Consider the following 7,448-nt stretch of genomic DNA (forward strand, 5'->3'; position numbering starts at 1 on the left):
TGTATTTATGGACCTAATGTGCTAACTGCTGCTTATTTACTGCTTTGATATTATTTGAATTCTATTAAACAGTCTTCTTACGCTTCCCATTTAAGTCTTCCAAAAAATAGTGCACACGTTCGCGTGAAACACTCTTTTGTTAGAAGTTACACCAAATAGAGCGAGGCCGGGCCAGCAACAAGGCCGGGTAGATTTTGTGCTCCCGGTACGTTGCCCCTATCTCGGCACGAGCTGTCCGCTTGGGCAAGTCAGGTCTAGAACAAAACCCCAGGTTTAAACCTGGAATAACATAACCTCATGTCGGATCCCTAGTAGGAACGTTTGTTTGCATCACGTGCATTTGACTTAGGGGACTCAACACAGGGGTTGGGTCCGTCTAGGACAGGTGTATCCAAAAATAAAAGACCATCTCGATGCATCCTATGTGCTACGTGTTGCAATCTTTAAGGGTAAAAGGACCATTTGGTGGGCCAATGATAGTTGAGTTTAAATGAAAAAAAAGAAGAAAAAAAGAGACGACGTAAAAAAAAATAAAGCAAGTAGGGTCCAGTTATATTTTTCTTTCACTTTTTTTCAAGAAAAGACCAAAAAAATGAAAATGAAAAAATCTAAAAAGATTTTGCACTTTCCCATCATTTTTTTCAAAACAAAAAATCAAAAAAAGTGAAAAAGAAAATCCAAAAAGATTTTACATGTTTCATCATTTTTCAAGAAAAAGACAAAAAATATATTTTCTCTAAATTAGTTGTTTTTTATTCTTGCCCATATCCAGTCTTTCCGAACTACGCGAACCTGATTTTTGGGCGAGGAGAAGAAGTTATTCCAGCTGGCCAAGTTGAGAGAGAGAGGAAGGCTCGGGATTTGGACCAAGTGAGATGCATCAAGGACAAAGATGGTAGGATACTGATGGAAGATGCCCAGATTAAGAGGAGATGACAGACTTACTTCCATAAACTTCTGAATGAAAAAAGGGATTGGGATATTGTGCTAGGCGAATTGGAGCATTCTGAGAGTCACCGTGACTTCGGGCACTGCAGGCGTATCGAGGTTGAGGAGGTTGTGGGGCTATGCATAAGATGAGTAGGGGCAGAGCAACCGGGCCAGACAAGATTCCGGTGGAATTTTGAAAGTGTGTAGGGAGAGCAGGTTTGGAGTGGTTGATTGGGTTGTTTAATGTTATTTTTAAGGTGAAGAGGATGCCGGATAAGTGGAGGTGAAGTACGGTGGTTCCATTTTATAAGAACAAAGGTTATATCCAAAATTGTAACAATTATAGGGGTATTTAAATTACTGAGTCATACCATGAAAGTATGGGAGAATGTCATGGAAGCGAGGGTGAGGATGACAGTGTCTATATCCGACAACTAGTTCGGGTTCATGCCGGTTCGTTCTACCATAGAAGCTATACACCTTGTTAGGAGGTTGGTGGAACTGTAGAGAGAGAGAAAGAAGGATCTGCACATGGTATTTATTGACCTAGAGAAAACATATGATAAGGTTCCTAGAGAAGTTCTCTAGAGATGCTTGGAGACAAAAAGTGTGTCAGTTCCCTATATTATAGCGATTAGGGACATGTATGATGGGGCTAAGACTCGGGTTAGGACAGTAGGAGGCGACTCTGAGCATTTTCCGATTGAAATGGGGTTACACTAAGGCTCTACGCTTGGTCCATTCTTATTCGCCCTGGTGATGGATGCATTAACAAACCATATTCAAGGAGAGGTGCCATGGTGCATGCTATTTGCCGATGATATAGTTTTGATTGATGAGTCACGAGCCAGTGTTAACGAGAGACTAAAAGTTTGGAGACAGACTCTTGAGTCTAAAGGTTTCAAGCTAAGCAGAACGAAGATGGAATACCTGGAGTGTAAGTTCAACACTTAGCTGGGGGAAGTGGGCATGGATGTGAGGCTTGAATCATAGGTTATCCCAAGTAGAGATAACTTCAAGTACATTGGTTCGGTTATCCACGGGAGAGGAGAGATCAATGAGGATGTCGCACACCGTATTGGGGTAGGATAGATGAAGTGGAGGTTAGCATCCGGAGTTTTGTGTGACAAGAGAGTGCCAACGATACTCAAAGGTAAATTCTATAAAGCAATGGTTAGACCGACCATGATGTATGGGGCTGAGTGTTGGCCTGTTAAGAACTCACATATCCAAAAGATGAAAGTAGCAGAAATAAGGATGTTGAGGTGGATGTGCAGGCACTCTAGGATGGACAAGATTAGAAATGATGATATTTGGGAGAAGGTGCACGTGGCTCCCATTGATGACAAGATGCGGGAAACGAGGCTCAGATGGTTCGGACATGTACAGAAGAGAAGAGAGAAGTCCAGATGCTCTAGTAAGGAGGTGTGAACGACTGGTTGTGGAGGGAACGAGAAGGGGTAGAGGGCGGTCTAAGAAGTATTGGGGAGAAGTGATCAGGCAGGATATGGCGAGGCTTCAGATTTCCGAGGACATGACACTTGATAGGAAGTTATGGAGGTCGAGTATTACGGTTGTAGGATAGAAGGTAGCTGAGTCTTGCGTTACCTTGTACTGTTGTGAGCCTAGTCTAGTAGGGTTTTTGTCTAAAATAGATAGGGGCATTGTCGTGTCTTACTATTTTCTCTTTTCGATGCAGGACCTATTTACTAGCCATCATTTTTATTTTGCATTTTCCTTCTGCATTTTATGTTCCTATTTTTCCTATGATCTCTGTGGTGAAACTAATATTCTCTCCTTTTTTGTTTATCTTATTATCTTGAGTCGAGGGTCTTCCGGAAACAATCTCTCTACTCCTTCAGGGTAGGGGTAAGGTCTGCGTACATACTACCTTCCCTAGACCCCACTTGTGGGATTTTACTAGGTTGTTGTTGTTGTTACACGAACCTGATTGAGGCTATTTTTTCAAAATGGATGGTCTCGGGGTGTCTGTCATGCTCAAACTCTGATAAGTAGATCCACACCTGTATGAGAAAACTGAAACCAACACTATGTGAGACAACAACACTCCCTACGAGACACATGCAAGACTTTCTTTTGAGGTTCTTCTTTGGGAAATATATATATATAAAAAAATATATTCTTTTTATTTTCACTAGAACTTTAGGGCACTGTACATAGAAGAAAAAAAAACATACTTTATCTTTTGTTTTTCTTTAGAGTTTCTCCCTTAAGTAATCAAAAACTGAAATCCAAAAACATTTTTTTTTCATTGCTTGTTTCGAAATCTTTCTTCAAGATATCAAGTGAAAATTCAAAATATTTTTCTTTGGTTCATTCTTTAAAATTCCATCCTAAAAAAAAGAGAATCAAAATATATTTTTTCTCTTCTAAGGGTTTTTCCTTAATAATTTCTCATAGAATATATATAAGATTGAGTTTAGAATAGATTATAGAACATTAAGTATAAAAAAAAAAGAGATTTCCTTCCTTTTTCTCATTAGAGTATTTATTAAGGTAAAAAAAGAAAAGAAAAAAAAAAGAAAAAGAGAACGTTAGTTTGTTTCCGTTAATCCCGATCTTCCCGAACTATGCAAAGATCTGATTCATGCAGCGTCATGATATGTAGGCAACCTGCATAGGGTTTGATCGAATCATTTTTTTTATTTTATTAAAAGAAAAGGAAAAAAAAGAAGGAAACAGACAAAAGAGATGAAATTATGGGATACGAGAAATAGAGGAAAGAAAAGAGTGATAATTAGAAAAAAAAGGGAAGAAAATGAGCAAGCCAAGAAGTGCTAGAAAAGAAAGAAAGAGAAGATTAAAATGAACAAAATTGGGATGATGCCAAGTGACCTTGTGACCCTCGAAGTCATTCTAGAACCGTTAATTGTTGCTAGGTGCATTGTACGTAATGTGATATTTTAGCTGTTAAATGCCCTAATGCTAATAGGATGACCCTATTTTGTTCCATTTTGTTATCTTCATTGAGCAGAAGGGTGGTTGGTTTATGGTTCTTAAGTAACTCATCCATACAACACAAGGTCAAAGGACAAGGTAGCCATGGCTGGCAAAGACTTGGACACGAGTGTTATTGATCCGTCTAAGGAGATTGTTGAGTCAAAATCTGAGTTGAAAGAAGAGGTCTTAAGGTTGAAAGGACAGATGACCGAAATATACCAAGCCTGGATTAGTGGGCGTCCTCGACCATTATTTCCTACTAACTACCCTGAAAGCCTTGTCACCATTTCGCCACTGTCACAAATCCAGATTTCCACTGCTGCTAATATCTCCCCACAACCTTTTCACACTCCACCCGCCAAAATTACCTCATACCCCGTTTCCTTCGACCACTCATGTTTTTGTAGCTCCTCTACTAGCTACTCTTCCTCGATCCTCTAGAGAAACTATGGGAATTTGCTGGCTAAAGTTAATAATATTGAAGTTGGTAACGGTCTTGATAATATTGATCTGGAACTCAAAGGCTAAGATGTTGAGCTTGGTAATTGAAAAAACGCTCCTTTCTTGGTTAGTCGAGGGGGAGTTTTGGTGGTTTATTTTGTTGTCATTTCTATTGTTCGGATTATTTTAGGGTTGTAATTCAGATATTGTCTTGTGGCTCAAACCCTTCTATCCTTTTATTTTACCTAGTTTGTTTAGTCGTAGTAACTCGTTTAGTGTTGTCTAGGTTTGTTCTAGGTTTGTAACCCCAGTCTATTTTGCTTGTTTTATTGTTCAAACCCTTTCACTGTCTGTCTGATGCAATTTTTTATTTTCTTTTATTTCTAGTCATTTTTTTTGTTTAGTTCTCTTCTCCTTTTATAGTTATTTTCATGCGGGCTCTAGTGACATGACATGTATGTATAATTCTAGGCCTGGTCTTAAAGGTTAGTTTAATCACAAAGCAATAAAATAATTTTGAAGATGATAGGGACATTTGAGGGAAATAAGTACAGATTTATACATTTTGAGATCATTTAAAGCCCGAACTATGTGAAATTGGGGCAGATAATTTGGGAAGTTAATAGGATGACAAGACTTCGTTAAAGGAGAGTGCATCCCAAACCAGTTGAAGCGAGCAATTTTGCGTGCACCTCAAGTAACAAGATAATGCCAAGGGAGTTTGCTCTGAACTAACGGAGGAGGGTATCCATTGTGAAGAAGAAATTACCCAACGAGAGTTCTGTACTTGACAAGGCGCTAAAGAAAAGTGGAAGGTATATCAGTGATATCAATGCCGAAGCTGCAAAAGAAATGCTGTGCATGATCCTTTTTTCATTATCAAGTTGAACGTGTTGTACTTGGCATTTTCAGGGATTGCGAGGCCCTCTTTCAGCTACCCAATCACTTATACCATTCGATACCCTTTTTGAGCCTGTACTGATTTCTTTGACCTCCCCTCTTTTGGAATCAAGTAAGAGTCATACAAAAAAAAACGTTCATGTCCCCATAGGTTTATTTTAAAAAAGTTCATTTCAAAAGGAAAATTTAAAAAAAAAGAAGAAGAGAAAATAGAGATAAAGAAAAAAAAGAAAAAAAGAAGAAAAAAGAAGAAAAAAGAAAGGAAAATAGTAACAAAAAGTAGTCTTTTGAACTACGTTCGGCCTGATTCTTGTCATCACAAGATACGTAGGTAGCCTTACGGTTCAGTCATACCAAATAAAATATTTCATAATCCCACGAAGTCGAGAGTGGAGCAGTCTTGCTTAGAAATTCCATCTCAAAAAGAAAAAGAACAAGAAAAAAAGATTCAAATTCCCTTGTTTTAGAAATTGGGGCAAAGTTTTTAGAATGGATTCCAAAAGTTGTAAATAAATCAACCCCCGTTGTCTTAGTTATTTTGAGTCTTTATGATATTCTTTCTTTCTAACCCTGTCCAAAAGCCACATTACAGTCCAAAAGACCTCCCAGATAATCTTTGAGAGTGCCGAGTCAGACATGCCAGGAGCATATGATATTTATATTGTGGTTAATGCCTTGTCATCTGCAGAATCAGAGAAAAGAAAAGAAAAGAAAAGAAAAAATGAGAGAGTCTTATCGGTGAAAACCTTCACAGGCACCATAAGGCGACAGTAAGTTGAGAGAAAGAACAAAATGAGAGAGGCTTGATGGTGAAAACCCTTCGGGCACTACAAGTCGAATAAGGACAGTGAATCAGATAGGATAATCGGAGCATGGTAGCCCAGTTTCATGACTCAGAGGTACAACAAGAGTTGAACATTAAACTTGCTTGACAGATTGGGCCACTTAATCCAAAGGTGCATGTCATGGTCATTAGAGTTGGTATCCACATCTTATAAGTTTCTACTTTGTAGATTTCTTGTTAGGAATCATCTCTTTCCATTGTCCTTTACTCTGTTCCTTTTGTCTTTTTTACTTCCTCTTCTCGAGTTTGCTTGGTTAGAATAAGTGAGAAATGACTTTAAAATTTTCCACCAGCATTCCAATTGAACAAAATGAAATCTGGCTAGCGCATCAAAGTGGCATACGTTAGGAAAGAACAATATGTGCATTGCGTTGGTAATAATCAATGTGCTTTAGGATTCATATAAAATACAAAGGTTCGGTATATGTCAATTCATGAGCACAATGCAACAGATAAAGGGTATCGATTTGAACGGATCGGAGGTATTTTCTGTGATAAGGGTGACAAAGAAAGTGGTTAGTCAATAAACAAGCAAGGTCTTTCGAGTTGAAATCAAAGTTATCATGGGAAGTAAAGGAGCAATCGCCCTCAAAGTCAATGCCACAAACAAACAACCATGTTTAAACTCACAAGTTTTCTTTGTTTGGAACAGGGACAAAGACTATATGTCCAAATCAAAAATTGGAAACTTGAATTTTTCAAGTGTCGTGCCCAAATTTTGTTAGCGCAAAGGCAGTTTGAGAAGGGGAAAGAAAATTTGTTCGATCTGCAGGAACCTTTCATGAGGAAAGCATGGTTCAGGAGCAAGGAATTTTGTTCGTTCTGCAGAGATCCTCCAGGAAGAGAGCATGGAACAGGTAAGTTCACTCTTGGCTTTTCAGGACCCTCCAAGACAATGGGATTTAGTTTTAAGTGTTCAGGACCCTCCTGGATAGTGATGTAGTTTTAAGTGTTCAGGACCCTCCTGGATAATGAGATTTAGTTTTATGTGTTCAGGACCCTCCTGGATAATGAGATATAGTTTTAAGTTGTCAGGACCCTCCTGAATAATCTGATTTAATATAAAGTTCTCAGGACCCTCCTGGATAATGGGATGTAGTTTTAAGTTTTTTTAGACCTTCGTAGATAATAGGATTTAGCATAAGTTTTACCTTTACGAAATAGAATTTAGCTTGGAAGTTTCATTCTTAAGATGAGACTTAATTTTAAATTTTCAGGGCCCTCCTGGATAATGGGATTTAGCTGTCAAATTCTTAGAGCTCTTTTGGATAACATGATTTGATTAACACTCACAGATGCTCCCAGTACCAAACTGGGGAAGAAAGTTTCTTTTGTTTTGTCTATTTTATTGTAATGACAGGCGCCCACCGGG

This window comes from Nicotiana tabacum, chromosome 18, assembly GCF_000715075.1.
Source record: "Nicotiana tabacum cultivar K326 chromosome 18, ASM71507v2, whole genome shotgun sequence".
In the NCBI taxonomy this organism is placed as follows: Eukaryota; Viridiplantae; Streptophyta; class Magnoliopsida; order Solanales; family Solanaceae; genus Nicotiana; species Nicotiana tabacum.